This window comes from Rhinolophus sinicus, chromosome 17 (assembly GCF_057876585.1).
Source record: "Rhinolophus sinicus isolate RSI-liver-muscle chromosome 17, RSI-T2T, whole genome shotgun sequence".
In the NCBI taxonomy this organism is placed as follows: Eukaryota; Metazoa; Chordata; class Mammalia; order Chiroptera; family Rhinolophidae; genus Rhinolophus; species Rhinolophus sinicus.
This window is the reverse complement of record NC_142517.1, coordinates 3,615,619-3,630,346: the sequence shown is the minus strand read 5'-3', so window position 1 is coordinate 3,630,346 and position 14,728 is coordinate 3,615,619. Positions and strand designations below refer to the sequence as shown.

At 49.6% G+C, this 14,728-nt stretch overlaps 1 protein-coding gene across 3 annotated transcripts in view; it reads right to left on the bottom strand.

The window, feature by feature from the left end:
* The window catches only part of TMPRSS2 (transmembrane serine protease 2), a 34,950-nt gene extending 27,823 nt beyond the window's left edge, over positions 1-7,127 (bottom strand). The window contains exon 1 of one of the 3 annotated variants that reach the window (XM_019745777.3): positions 7,003-7,127. The gene's annotated coding sequence lies outside the window, so the exon portion shown is untranslated. Of the gene's footprint in view, positions 1-6,819; positions 6,865-6,921 lie in introns of those variants that run through there. The other 2 variants (XM_019745776.3, XM_019745778.3) reach the window with 2 other exon arrangements.
* Between the last annotated feature and the right edge of the window lie 7,601 nt (positions 7,128-14,728).

Genomic DNA, 14,728 nt, shown 5'->3' with positions numbered 1-14,728 from the left:
TTTGCATGTTTGCAGACTTGCTAGTGTGAAGCCCCCCAGCTCTGAAAATCCAGTGACGCCAAAAGCAACAGAGCTCGCGCTAGGACACCACTGCCTGGCTGTCTCCTAAACATCATTATTTGACTCATTCAACTAAAAATAACAACAACAGGCTATGAATGAAAATATGAATATGGTTTTTTCATCTTGGGAAAACTCGTTGAACTGGTCAGCCCCCAAAACACACCAATCATTTATTTATGACTTCATGTAAAGTAAAAATATAAGAACCAGTTCATATTGACAACGTTGAGGTTTTTTGAGATTAAAAACAAAAAAGTCAACACCTTTCTGGGGAAGAGGAAAGGGAGGGATCACTATGTAGAAAATACATATACACACATATGTATATATGCACACACCATTTAAGCCTGTCAATGATGTAACTAGCATGTATTAATATACCTTTTCTACCTCTGCTCTGTGAGGAGAGAGCGGTCTAAGACTTGACATCAGCACAATAAGCTCCGCTCCCCTCTCGGATAAGCAGGAAAAAACTTGTCACCTTCCTAAGATTACTTTCAAAAGAGCCCTGGCCTAGCGAGCAAACGTTCTCACCCCTCTGGTTTGTCTGCTCTCAGGGCCTGTGCCTCTGAGCTATCTCACCAGTTATAGGTTTGGGTGAAGTTTCAGGAAATGAAAATTCGATCCCACTGGCGGCTTTCCCACTTGAGGAGCGCTCTGAAAGGAAAGAGGAATCGATGCTCAAAATTCAGGCTTCCTGTTCATTCAAGATCCCTAACAGTGAGACAAGGAAGCCTGGAAGGGAAGGCACCAGGGAGCACAGCCATGAATTATCCTGTAGAAGCCCCAGGACCCAGAAGCAACGGCACAATACCCTATCTCATCCAGCGATCCCCCGGCCCACAAAACCTTAGAACCAAAAACACCAAGTGTGTCTAGACTAGCTACCGCGGAGGAGAGGCGTGCCGCCTATAATCTCTCTGGCCGAAAAGAAAGGAAGGGAGAATGTCTCCATGGAACCGGGTCTGAAAGGAGACCCGGAGGTCACACTGGGTCTGGCTCCTCTTCACAGCTGGCGTGTCCACACCCACACAAGACAGCAACTCTCTAACTGGTTTCTGGAAGGAGCAAGACGAGAGAGGCCACACGGTGCCACGGAGGTCCCTTCCTGTCACTGACAGGGCACAGATAGTTGTCCTTCCTTCCGAAAGCCAGCCACAGCGAAGCATATTTCCTTTAAGTGGCAGAAGAGCAAATGTGCCACTGACCCCCTGACCCCAACTTGTTGACCGCCAGCTCCTGCTCCACAATCGTCCCCATGAATCACATGACAGAACACGGCCGTTTCGGTCGACTGTGGGCCTTCCTTTCAGGGAGCTGAGTCACACCTGAGTCACTTGCGGTCATGCTGTGGAGTCCTACCTGCACGTCAGGGCCTAATGAAGCTACATCCAAACAAGAACAGTCTCTTCTCTTAGTGTCTTCCCTCTCGAGATCTCAGAACACATTTGCCAGAGACTAAATTTGAAAACCACCAAACGAATGCAGATGAACTCACAGAGTCCCATCCACGGTCAGGGGTGTCCCCTATCAGGAAGGCTCCGCTGACCTCACCACGCACCACCATGCATGTGCTCGCTCCCACGCAGACGCCCTCTGGGTGCCTCCAGGAGGCGAGACAGGTGAGACAAGGTGTGACAGGCTGACGAGGCCCACACTCCTGGACCTCAGATTCTGTGTCCCTTCTTCAAACTCCAAAGCAAGCAACACCAACACACACTCCCTATCCAGTCAACAAGTGATGCATGAGCCCCTCTCATGCCTCAGCCATTGCACAAAATCACATTACAGAAACGACGCTCTCATTTCCTGCTGGGGAAATCGTGCACTGGTAAAGTTAACAGACAGTAGTAGATTTCAATAACAGTTCAACATAAATAGTAAGTAGAAGGCAATCAGACAGTGACTGGAGAGAGAGGTGGGGGAGAGAGCGACAGAGACAGGGAGAGGGAGAGGGAGAGAGAGAGGCATCGCCTCAGGAGAGGTATTGTCTGCAGCATCCAAGTTTCTTTCTCTATGAATGCCTCATTGTCCCAACGAGATTACAAACTTTTTAGGGCAGTAATTGGGTCTGGTCCTTTTTTATTTTTTTCAAATCTAGCTTTGTGCCACACAAAGAAACCGTTCCAATATTTTTTTGAGTTCCAAAGGCCAAATGAGTAAGAATGAAATGTAAGAGAGAGAGAGAGAGATGGCTGGAAAGCCTGCACCTGGACAAAACCAGCCTCCAAGGTGAGGTCACAGTGACCCCACAGGTCCAGGTGGTTAAACTGACTGCATGTCTAATGGGACAGGCAGGCCCAGGTCCCTCCAGGGGGGCACGTGCAAAGACCACTCACTGGCTTACGTGTAAAGAACTTGCCCCAGTCGATTTGTGAAATGGGGACAATAAGTCAGCAAGGTTGTTGCCACGATGAAGGTGGAAGTGTCCCAGCCCTGTGCCCAACTCGTGATGAGCACACAATAATAACACAATGAGCCGCTAAGATTCACCTTCCAGTATCTACGGGGCTGTTATGTGGAGAAGGGACTCAGTTTACTCTGTGTAAATCCAAAGGGGAAACCAGGATCAAAATGGTCAGAAATATCAGAAAGGTGGGTTTAACTTAACCCAGGAGAACCAAGTTTCCAACGAGAAAGGCCAGAAGTCACCTGGGTGGCCTTGGGAAGAACACAGTTCCTCAAACCTACAGACGTTTGATCCAACAGTGAAGACCACTTCCCTAGCGTATTCTAGAGCGGAACTAGGCTTTCGCCAGGAGACCAGACAGGATGAGCTTTTATTCTCTGCGGTCAGACACTTGAAGAATGAACTCCAGACCCACGGTGCCTAGAAAACCCAGGCTCCACGTGCACCGTTCAGATCAAGGGCTGAAATGAGGCCAAGTGCGGTGCTCGACCAGAAAGGCCCCTAGGAAGGCAGTGACCTTAGAAGGAACCTGACACTGAGGCTCAGGCCACATACAAACAAGCAGAACAAACGCTGGGCTTCGTTTTCTCTTCCAGTTCATCTCTCATTTGGGAACAGTTTTTACGAACGTCCCCGCCATCGCCATCGCCATCGCCATCGCGGCATCCTCTCTTCTCCGTCCGCCCCGAGCGCTCCCATCCTGTGTCTGTTCTCCCCTGGCATGAATGCCCAGCCTTCAGCCCCCACAACTGCAAGCACAGGGCGCCCTTCCAACATTTCATCTTCCTTATCCCCCCTCTGCACTCACACGCCCTCCTGCACCCCCTCCCTCACTGACGCCTGAGAGCTCCCGTCTGTCCACACACACAAACCAAATGCTGGAGTTTTCACCGAGAGCAAGTCCTTCCTCCTCCCCCCACCCACCGCCGGCTCACCTCTAATAAGAGCAAAAGCTTGCCTTTCGGTCACCGCCCTTCTTCGAAATCCAGTTTACAATTCAAGTAACTGCGCACAGCCCCCCAGAACAATCAGTATCTGCCTTTCTCCCAGGATGCCTCTATGGCTGCCACTGCCACTTCTCCATGTCCAGTTCCTCTTCTCCAGACCATTGTCCAGCGGCTGGGAAAAACCAGGTCCCAGGCGAGGCTCTTCTCCTTTCCTGACCACAAGTTCCTCCTCTAACCGGTCTTGCAGAGTTGCCTGTGTGATCAGACGGGCCCTCTGCTAGTCCTGGGGACTTCACGTGTACATGGGGCCAGGATGTCAATGGAACAGGGGCTCATTGCCTCGGGGGGCTTGGAAGCCAGAGCTCCCCCTAGATGGCCTTTGGGGCTCCCCAACCCCAAGCCAGGAAGGGGCTCACCAAGTCCGTCCCAGTGCAAATCTCAGCTCTTCAGGTCTGTGACTGACATCCTTGCACCCCACCCCCAGAGGCCACCTGACTCATCCTGGGGCAGACCCAATCTCAGGGGTCCCTGGCAGGCACTTTGGAAAGTAAGGTGGGGACAGGAAGAGCAGCAAGAGCTCAGCAATTGTGGGAGGTGGGACAACTCTGGGGAATCCAGAGCAGTGAGAGAGCAGAGGTGGGAAAGCCCTTGGGGTCTTGAATGCCCCCCAGACCCTCCTCCCCAGCAGATCCTACCCAATCCTTACGTAACCCAAACCAACCAGCCACTAAATTGACCCAGTCGCCTTTCCTTTCTGCTTCCATGCCCAAGGCTCAGACCTGAGCAATAATTTCCAAACCTGGAATTTTCTGGAAGGTTTAGAAAAATAGATTCCCCACTCTCAGTGTGTGATGCAGTTGGAAGCAGGGCAATGACCCCATATTGTTACAAAGCTCTGGGGACTCCTGCCACAAGTTCAGATGGAAGAGTGACAGCCGCCAGCCCAGGGTCCCAGTTTACGCTTGCTGGTGGGCTGCCTCCCTCATGCCCCGGCTGGACCCAGAGGCACAGTCAGCACACTTATACGATGACCACTACACTGTCCTCATGTCCTGTGTGTGTCTAGGCGTCATCATCCACAGGACATCGCACCAGCATCATCCGGGGAAGTCAGCCCTCCCCCCACTGCCCCACGGAGCAGTCCTGGGCATTCTGCTCCGTCACACGGAGCCCCAGGCGAGGCTGCCACCAGGGCTCCTGTCAGGAAAGGCCCTGTCACACGGGCACCTCCGGGGCCTGTGCTCAGCTTCTCTTTCTCCTCTTCTCTGGTTTCCATACATTCTAGTGCCCTGGAGGAGCCCAGGCGGAAGCAAAGGTAAGTGACAATATGTACCGAAGCCCAGAGCCAGATGGCTTTGCCGCATCCCTTCCCCCTGCAGGACCTTACAACTGCATTCAACATGTTACAAGGAACTTGCAGTGACGTCTGCCTGGAAGAAAGTGCCACATCCACGTTTGCTGTTATCACAATACCAGTGGAGCCAAATTTGCTCCTACAATTAAGGTGACTGAGCCCAGGGCAGGGCAGCCAGGGCTCAAGCTGGCAATCTCCAAGGCGGCTCCAGCAACAACACAACCCTGTTACAAGGCTGACCTTGAGGGTGTCTCTAAGAAGGAAGTTGCTGGGGACCAAACAAATGTCCAAGCCAAGAACAAAGGCCCACGCTGCCCACCAGTTGATGTGTTTGAAGGACAGGGAGGGAAGTGTTCAGGGGTCCCAGCCCAGGGGACTCCCCCAACTCTCCACTGAGTGTTTGCTTGCTCAATGGAGCCCCTCCTTCCACTCTAACCTCATTGGCAGGTTCGGTCAGCTGGGGTTGGGGGGATGGAGGCAGGCCCCACCTCTGGTAAAGCTGAGAGCCAGAGCGACTCTCTAGTGAATTCTTGGGGGCTCCTCCATCACCTGGCCCACCAGCCACCCACTCCACCCCCCCCCCCTCACTCAGCAATTGCAGCAGCAGCAGCAACTGCGAGCTAGGAGACGAGGCTCCCTCAGTGCCTGAGCCCCCAGATCCTGGGGCCGTGTAAGCTCTCCCAGCCCCCACCCCTTGTCCCGCGGAGGTTGGCTCCATTCTCACTTCCTGGAGAACCTTCCGGACCTCCCAGAATTAGTCAACAACCCTCCCCTCACTTTAGGTTTTGTAAGCACCTTGAACTCCGGCTCGCAGCCTTTGTAATTTCCGTTCCTAGAGGGGTTCTTGACAGCGGTGCGAGCGCAAGCATCAGCGCACGCAGCGCGCGCTCGCTAGTGCAGCCCCAGCACCGCCGCGCGTGTTTGAGGCGAGGAGTGCGCAGCTGTCACCCTGCCCACCGGCCGACTCTGGCCACCGTGCCGTCCTTTCCCTCCCAAGCGAACCACTAGGATTTCCCTTGACCAAGTCCATTGCTTGTGCATCCGAAATGGGATTCGAGGTTACCGCGCTGTGCCCGCGGGCGGGGCGGCTCTCTGTCGCATCGGTTCAGGATCCCGGCACCCAAACGCTGGGCCACAAGCCAGTGCCGGCAGCCACCCGCAACCAAAGCCTCTGAGACGTGGACACACAAACTTTGGGGTGGTAAAGCAATTCCGCCGCAGGACCCGTGCGGCGGGGAACAGGGCGCCCACTGCCAGGCTGGCGAGCTTGGCCGCTCGGCCACTGTACAGAGTCCCACAGGGCGGCATGCGGTGGACCGGAGCGCCCGGGTGTCCGGCCTTTTCCCCGGCAGGGAGCGCCCGCCCATGGTCCAGGACCACTCCGCCCGACCGGTTCCTGCGGGTGCCCGGTGCCCAGGTGGCCAGCCCTGATCGCCGCCTCCGGTCGCCGCAATGGGGCCGGGGCTGCGGGCAGTCCTTCCCCCTTGGCCGCCGAGCCGTTCGCGCCTCGCCCGGGGGCCGTCCGGGAGCCTGTCCCCGCCGTCCCCGCCGCGCCGGCCGTATCGCTCCCGGAATCTCAGCGAGTTTCCAGTTTCTCCCCACTTCGGGAGGTAACCAAGGAGCAGAAGGAGTTCAGGTAACACTCCGGGGCTGCAGAGATTTTCGCGAAACAAAGAAACGGATCGAAAATCCCCCCTCTTCCTCGTTCCCGGAGGGACAAGGCGCACCCCCAACCCCCCGGCCCCCAGCTCCGGGCCGCAGAGGCAGGGGGAGCAGGAGCCGGTTCCGACCGAGGGGATCCACCCAAGGGACCCCCAGACCGAGGGGATCCACCCGAGGGACCCCCGGGCACCCCCTTCTCCAAATAGGCCAGGGACTCACAAGGCAACCTGCCCCGGCCGCGGGATGCCCACGGGGCCGCCGGGGGCCTCCGAGCGCCGCGCCAAGGGATCCCGGGCTCGGGGCACCCTCGCAGCTCCCACGGAGGGGTTTTGCCGGGCTCAGCCCCGCGCGTCCCGCACCTGCCGCGCTCGCGCTGCGCACACCTGGCTTCACCTACTGTCACTCCCACCCAGCGCCCGGGAAGCTGAGGTCGCCCGGTCTTGCGCGGGGATCCCGAGCCCCAGACGGAGCACAGAGCCGCTCACCTGCGCCTCGCTGGGCCCGGCGCTCCCGCCCCTCGCCCTTCCTCCTCCTCCTCCTCCTCCTCTTCCTTCTCCGCTTCCTACCAAGCTCACGTCTTCTTCTGCCCGGCGCGGGAGTCCTCGACCCTCCCCGGATCTCGCTTTAATCCCGGGAGGCGGTATCCAAATGCCCAGGGCGACACCCCCAAGTGCAGGTCCCGGGTCACCTTGGGCAGGGGGAGGGGTCGAGCCTGAGCGGCGGCCCCAGAGGGGCGGGTCCGGGCAGGGGCGGGGGTGTTGGGGGAGGAGTTTCCCCAGGGAAAGCCCGGGACGCGCTCCTGGCCCCGGCCCCCGGCAACGTTCGGAGGGATCTTGAGGGACACTCCCCGGGCCTCGTTCCCCCGCGGGCATTTAAGGGCTGGGGAGGAGCGCGAGTCCCTCCCCGCGTCCGTTGGACCGCGCCTGTCGCGGCGCTTCGAGCCTGAGGACTCGGTTTGGATCGAGGAGGGGGGTTCCGGGGAGTGCTGATCGAGACCCCTGTGAGCCCCGGAGCTGCTGTTCCGCGAGCTAATGTGGACTGCCGGCCGCGGCCTGGCCCCCGGGCCCGCCTGGTCTCCGTGCCCCTGGAGAGGACCCAGGGGTCGGCCCGTGGGGACCAATGTCCCAGGCACTAGCACCTTCAGGTCCTAAGTCTCCACCCACCCACCCAGAGTCCCCTGAAGTGGCGCGAGGACTTCCAGCCACCAAAGGTGAGGGACGCGGGATGACGAAGAGGGTGAGCTGAACCTTAGTCCGGAAGGTGTGGCTTCCCCCCAGTCCTTAAATGGCTCTTTCCAATGCTGTTTGCAATACACACAGTGAAGTGAATTGTTTTAGAATAAGGCGGCAGCAGGAGAAAACCTAATTCATTCATCAAATTACGTTTTGCCTTGGCTCAGCCCTCTTTCCTCCGCATGTCTCCCTGGGCGCTGGATTTTCCTAGCAAGTTCTGCCACCCTCTCCTTTTGCCCTCACCCTTGGATCCACAACAGGGGACTGTCCTGATTATGCCCCAGTCCTACCCACGTCTCATACGCCACTGGTGTCCAGGTTGTCCTGAGCAGAAGACCCTGGAGGACTGTCTTTAGCAGGTAGATCAGGTCGGGGTGTCTGGTGGCTGTTGGCTTATTTTTGTTTTGAATAGTGTGTTTGGAGCCCCCCAGGAATGAAACCATTGTTCCACCAAACCGCTAATGTCCGCTGCACAGCAGGTAGTTTGTGTCTCTACATTCAGTCCTCATGTTGTGGTTATTCTCTCCACATTCATTTCCCCTTCTTTTAGCAACTTTCTGGAATTCTTGGAGGAGTATACACATCTCCCAGGAGCAGACCACTGGCTTGGGGAGCCGACACCCCCAGTGCAAGAGGTGGGCATGGGGTCAGTGTCCAGCTCAGCAGCTCAACTGTATTCTCTGCCAGAATTCCTGCTTCAGGGATGGACATACAGCCCACTTCTGGCCAGTGAGACACAAAAGAGAGGTTTCTTGAGGCTTGGGGGAATACTTTCCACTCTTCTAAGGGAACTTGCGGAGACCTTCTTCCTTGTGTTTGGAGGAAGAAGCAAGTGCTCTCAGGATTGTTGGTTGCCATCTTTCCATCATGGGGAGCTGGTACCAGGATAAAGATTGCTCCTCCATCAAAAGCACAGCATAGAGATGACCAGAAACCCAATTCTTCCTGCCATCACGGAACCACTGAGTCAAACCAGCTCTGAAGTGAGGTCCCCTTTACCGCTTCTTTCATGAATAGAAGTGGACAATCAGAATTGTTTACCACAGGGAGTCCCTGGGATACAATGAAAACAAAACAGTGTGATTCTATGTTAAAAATAAGCAACAGAGTTCTGTTCATAGTAGCATGGAAGACTAGATATCCTGAAATAATGCTCACACTACAAAACCGCCGAAAAGCCTGGATAGAAAATACGTTGTTGTATCCCTTATAATTACAGCTGAATTTGCAAGAAAACAGGAATTCCTCAGACACAAAAAGTGAACTGGGAGCATACATCCAGGGAACTGAAGGAGGAATCCTAATGGCAGGTGTCTGAACTCCTCTACCCACTTTTAGTAGTGCAGAGTTTTGTGGGCAGGGATTGCAGGTGGATGATAAACACAGTCAAAGGCCTCAGCCAGCTGGAAAGTTGACTAAGACACCACCATGTCAAGTCAACACCCAAAAAGCTCTACCCTAGGAGAAAGCATGATTTAAAAAATAAAAAATTATAATCTACCCCACCAGAGGGTGATGACAATAAGCTTGTCTGTATCTCAGTCTTAGCTTTCAATGGAGGAAGAATAATGCTCTCCCGAGACTTTATAACTGAAGCAAGCCCTCGTATGAGCATTTAGGCTTTGAACCCAAGTTCCCACTTGCTTTATGGTCAGAAAAATGTCAAGCCAAGAGTTTACTCTAAAGTGGTCCTAGACTGGTAACGCCCAGGCACACGGCAGAAGCAAACACATATCCTCACCGGTGGAGTGTTGCTTGTGATGGTTAATTTCATGTGTCAGCTCAACTGGTCTAAGGGATGGCCAAATAGCCTGGAAAGCATTGTTTCTGGGTGTGTCTAGGAGGGTGTTTCAGGAAGAGCTTAGCATTGGAGTCAGTAGACTGAGTAAAGATCTGTCCTCCCCCATGTGGGTGGGCATCATCCAGTCCTTTGAGGGGCCACCTATAGCAGAAAGGCTGAGGAATGGTGAATTCGCTCTCTCTGCCTGAGCCGGGAAGTTGGTCTTCTGCCCTCAGGCATCAGTACTCCCAGTTCTCAGACCTCTGGACTCACACTGAATTACACCATCAGCTTTCCTGGGTCTCCATCTTACTAATGGCAAATCCTGGGACTTCTCGGCCTCCATAATCATGTGAGCTAATTCCTATAATAAATAAATAAACACATACATACACACACACACACACACACACACACACACACACACTATTGGTTCTATTTCCTTTAGAGAACCCCGACTAATACACCCCTCAAACCAGGAAAAATTACAACACAGTCACAATTAAAATGAGCTCTAATTTAATTAAAAATAATTAAAATAAGACATAAAAAAGTCAACAACAATAACACACAATAGAATCAGACCATAGATATGGGCATTATTAGATACAGATGAGAAAATAAGTATGTTTACTAATTAAAAAATTAAGGCGATAATCAAAAAATGAACTAGAAGCAAAGATTGTTTAAAGTTACCTGGCAGAAAATACTAAAGAGAACTTCTAGAAATAAAAAAATGTAAATTTTCAATAGCTGCACAGGGAATGAATGGAATATAGACCTGAAGAAATTATCCAAAATTCACATAGAAGTACAAAGTTATTTTTTTAAATATATGGAAAAGAAGCTAAGTGGTATGGAGAATTGAGTATGACACTATAAAATATGTCTAATTAGATCTCCAAATGTAATAATAGAGATAATAAGGTAGAAACAATATTTGAAGCAATAATTATTGAGAATTTTCCAAAATTGATGAAAGTCATGAATGTCTAGATTATTGAAGCACAACAAATCTCAAGCAGGAAAAAAAAAAGGAATCCACAATTAATACAGTGAAATTGCAGAACACCAAAAATAAAAGAGAAATTCTAAAAAGCATCCTGAAACAATAAGACTAGTCGCCAAATGGAAGGCAGAGTATGGTGAAATAAAATATTTAAAGTGTTGGCAACAAGTCATTGTTAATCTAGAATTTCATACCCTATAAAAATATTCTTCAAGAAAGAGGGAAAAGACATTTCCAGACAAATCAGGACAGTGTTGAACCACAAGAAAGAAACTTAAAAAGGACGTAGTTCCGGAATACATAAACAATCCCAGAATGAAATGCAAGAGGAAATGGTGAGCCAAGGAAACGGTGAAAATGTGGATGTCTAAACAAATATTGAGGCATAAAATAACACCACTGCAAATGTTTAATTTATAAAGATAAGGAAGCAACAAGTACAACTTAAGTGTTGGAAAACAACAGCATGGAAACCTGGTACTACCTGTGGTGGAACGAACATAATTAAAACATTTTACTGACTGTATTCTTCTGGAGGAGAATAACATACCGATTAATGTTAGACTTTGTTGAACATGCTTGTTAAGAGGATAATTACAAAAGAATAAAAATAGAGTATACAAGTGTATTGACTATATTCAAACTCAAAGTAGAAAAAGTGGGATAGGAGGGCTGGGGAAAAACTCGAAGAAACCAAGCAAAATAAAGCAAAAAAGAAGGATACGGGGAGGAAGAGGAGTAAAATTGAACCTAGGAGAGAAACGAGACAAATAGGAAGAACAAAATATAAATGTGGAAATATACACAAACACGTCAGTAATCATAACACATGTGAATGCTTCAAAGTGTCCAATTTAAAAGAACAGATTTTTTTAAAGATATAAATCATTAGATTATCTAAAATTTTAAGAGAGCTGTATGTTAGTTATGAGACACATGTACAATGGACACATGTAAAAGAAAGCTGGTTTGGCTATATTAAAAATGGACAAAATAGTAAACTAGAATAAAAGCTGCCTTGAGAATAAGGAGAGTCACTTTACGTTGATAAGATAAACAAATCATTAGGAAAATTTAACTTTAGTTAAACTTACATATACCTAACAACATAGTCTCCAAAAGTGTATAAAGGAAAAATTTCTAGAACTAAAAGATCTTCACAAATCCACCATCATCTCTCTTAGTGCTGATAGGTCAAGTGAACAAACAAATAACAACAACAAAAACCCGGTAAAAATAGAGAAAATCTGACCAAGCTTTGTTAATTGGCATACAGTCACCTACACCAAATAAGTGTCCAGATCCTTTCCCAGGTTAATTCTCAGAAACAGTTAAGAAGCATATTATTCCAGTCTTTCGAAAATTCTTCAAAGGAATAGAAATGAGGAAAATACTCTCAGACTCATCAATCCTTCAACAAGGGAAGATAGTTCCAGGAGAATTACAAGCCGGTCTAGTTCCTGAATATAAATGGAAAACTCTTAAACAAACATTAGGAAAATGAATTCAACAACATATAAAAAAGATAATTCATGACCAAGTTGGGTTTATCCTAGAAATGTAATATTGTTTTAACATTAGAAAAGCAGCTTTCATTATAGTGCAATAACACATTAAAGCAGTAAAATCATAAAGCTATTTGAATAAAGTTAGAATGAATATTCAATAAAATTCCACATGCATCCATGATAAAAAGAGAGTCCTTTGTAAAGATGACATAAAAGGAAACTTTCTTAACTGATTAAAGATATCTATAAAAATCTCCCCAAATATCCTTAATGGTAAAATGAAAAAGATGATTTTTTCACCGATCTGCTCAACACTGCACTCAACGTCTTAGCCAACATAGTAGATGAGAAAGAAGCAAAGTAACAGGAATTCAAAAGAAGAAACACGTCTGTCATTATCTGAAGATGATAGGATTGTGTAACCTACAAAACCTCAAGGAATCAAGAGAAAAATCTTGAGAAATTAAGAGTTTAGCTACCTGTCTTTGCTAGATCCAGAGGCAATGCACAAAAATAATGCATTCTTCTGCACCACCAACTAAGCCTTGGAAATGTGCATTTTAAATGCATCCTTTACTATGATCATGGAAGTGTAATTTTGTAGGAGAATGTCATTCTTGAAAAGGTAGGTGGAAATATTAGGGGTGAAGTGTCATGATGTCTACAACTTAATTTCAAATAGTTCATCAAGAAAAAGCCACATATGGGAAAACGTTAATAATTGTTGGGTCTGGGAAGAGGGTGTACACGTATTCAGTGTACTAATCTTTCATATTTTCCGCATTGTAAAAGAGCTGAAAACAACTACAAAGGCATACCACTTAAATGGCAAAAAAAATTAGTTACCTTGACTAGATCTACCAAAATATGTGAAAACTTTTCGGGAGAAAGTTATACGCTTTTACTGAAAGGTATTAAAGACAATAAAAGGGGAGCTATTCAGTTCACATATAGAAGATGCAATGTTATAGGGATGTCAGTTGTCTCCTCACATTGACATAATAGATTCAATACAACTGCAACCAAAATTCTACCATGTGTATTGGAGTTCATTGATGAGCTTAGTCTAAAATATACATGCAAGAGCATGAACGAACAAAGGGCCAAGAATCACTGAGACACACCCACGGAAGAGCAAAGACGTCTCAGGATTACTCCCGAATAAGTCATCGCATTTGAGAAGAGCGTATGGAGGAGACTGAGTCTGATTCCTTCAGTATCGGAAGCCGTGCGATGGCGTTGGTGGAGGGGAAAGAAGAAACAAGAGTGGGAAAGACCAGATGGGAGCCTAGGAACAGAAGCATGCATATATGTGGAGACATGAGAGGTTCCAGGTGGAGAAGTCCACTGGGAAACGCCATTATCCGTCTGGGAAAGACGGAATTAGAACCCTACATCGCATCAAACATGTGAATCGGTGCAGGTGAATTAAAGACCGTAAGTGAAAATAAAAGTGTTGGAACGCTTTAGAAGATGCGATGGCTTTGTACTGTGACAGCGGCATGAGAAAGCCATGTTCTGTGTGTTCCTGGTGAGGCTGGGCCATGAGAGTTCTCTGGAGAATTGGAGGGCAGGCATGAAGCAGAGCCAGCTTTGCCCCCACACCTTGTTGCTGGTCAGCGGACTCACCTCCAACCACTTCCGATCACGGGGCGGTGGCCAGGCCTGCAGCTGCTCCCCTTTCCCGGGGGTCCTCCAGCTTCTCCGGCTCCTGGGCTGGGTGTGTGTTTAGCTCTGCGGGGATGAACCCACCCCAGCTTTGCAGGGCACCCTCATCAAGGTCAGGGCAACATTCTCCCTCATGGGCTTCAGCTCATGCAAGTGGGTCCCAGCTCGTCCCTGCTCTCTCCCATTTTACATCTGCTGTGAACTGCATACGATCCCCCATTCATACGTTGAATTCCTAATGCCAATGTGACTACATCTGGAGACAGGGTTTTTAGTAATTAAGGTTACATGAGGTCCTAGGGTGGATTGGTGAGTGACCCTTACAGGAAGAAGAGAGGTCTGTCTGTGTCTCTGTCTCTCTCTCTCCACATACGCACCCCAGGAAAGGCCATGTGAGGACACACGAGGAGGCAGCCACCTGCAAGCCAGGAACTTCAGAGGCTAGCACCCCGATCTTGGACTTCCAGGCTGCAGAACTGTGAGAAAATAAATGTTTAAGCTGCCCGGTCTGTGGTGTTTTGTCCTGACGGCCATGGCAGATAACATTCTTCCCTGCCCTGTGGTCTCCAAGCTTCAGCCTCAGATTCGAAGACCAGAATCATATAGAAACTGGTTAAACAGCTCCCTCCACTGCCCAAGGTCAAAGCCACTCACCCACCCCTTCTAAAAACACCCAGACACGCGTCATGATAGCAGGTAGAACACAAGGTGAAACCAGTGAGGGGTCTGACATGGGAGTGTCTGGAGGGCATGATGCTGAGCACAGTAAGCCAGACACAAAAGGACAAACACTGTGCGACCCCACTCGTAGGAGGTCCCTGGAGCAGTCAAATCCATAGGGACAGAGGGAGAATGGGGGCTGCCGGGGGGGGGGGGGGGGGATAGGGAGTTAGTGTTTAATGGGGACTGAGTTTCAGTTTGGGGAGATGGAAAGTTCTGGAGATGGATGGTGGTGATGGTTGTACAACAAAGTGAAGGTGTTTAATGCTACTGAACTACACATCTAAAAACGGCTAAAATGGTAAATTGTATGTAATGTATATTTCACCACAAAAATACAAGCCAAACTGACAAAAGTTTAAATTACCCAATCCC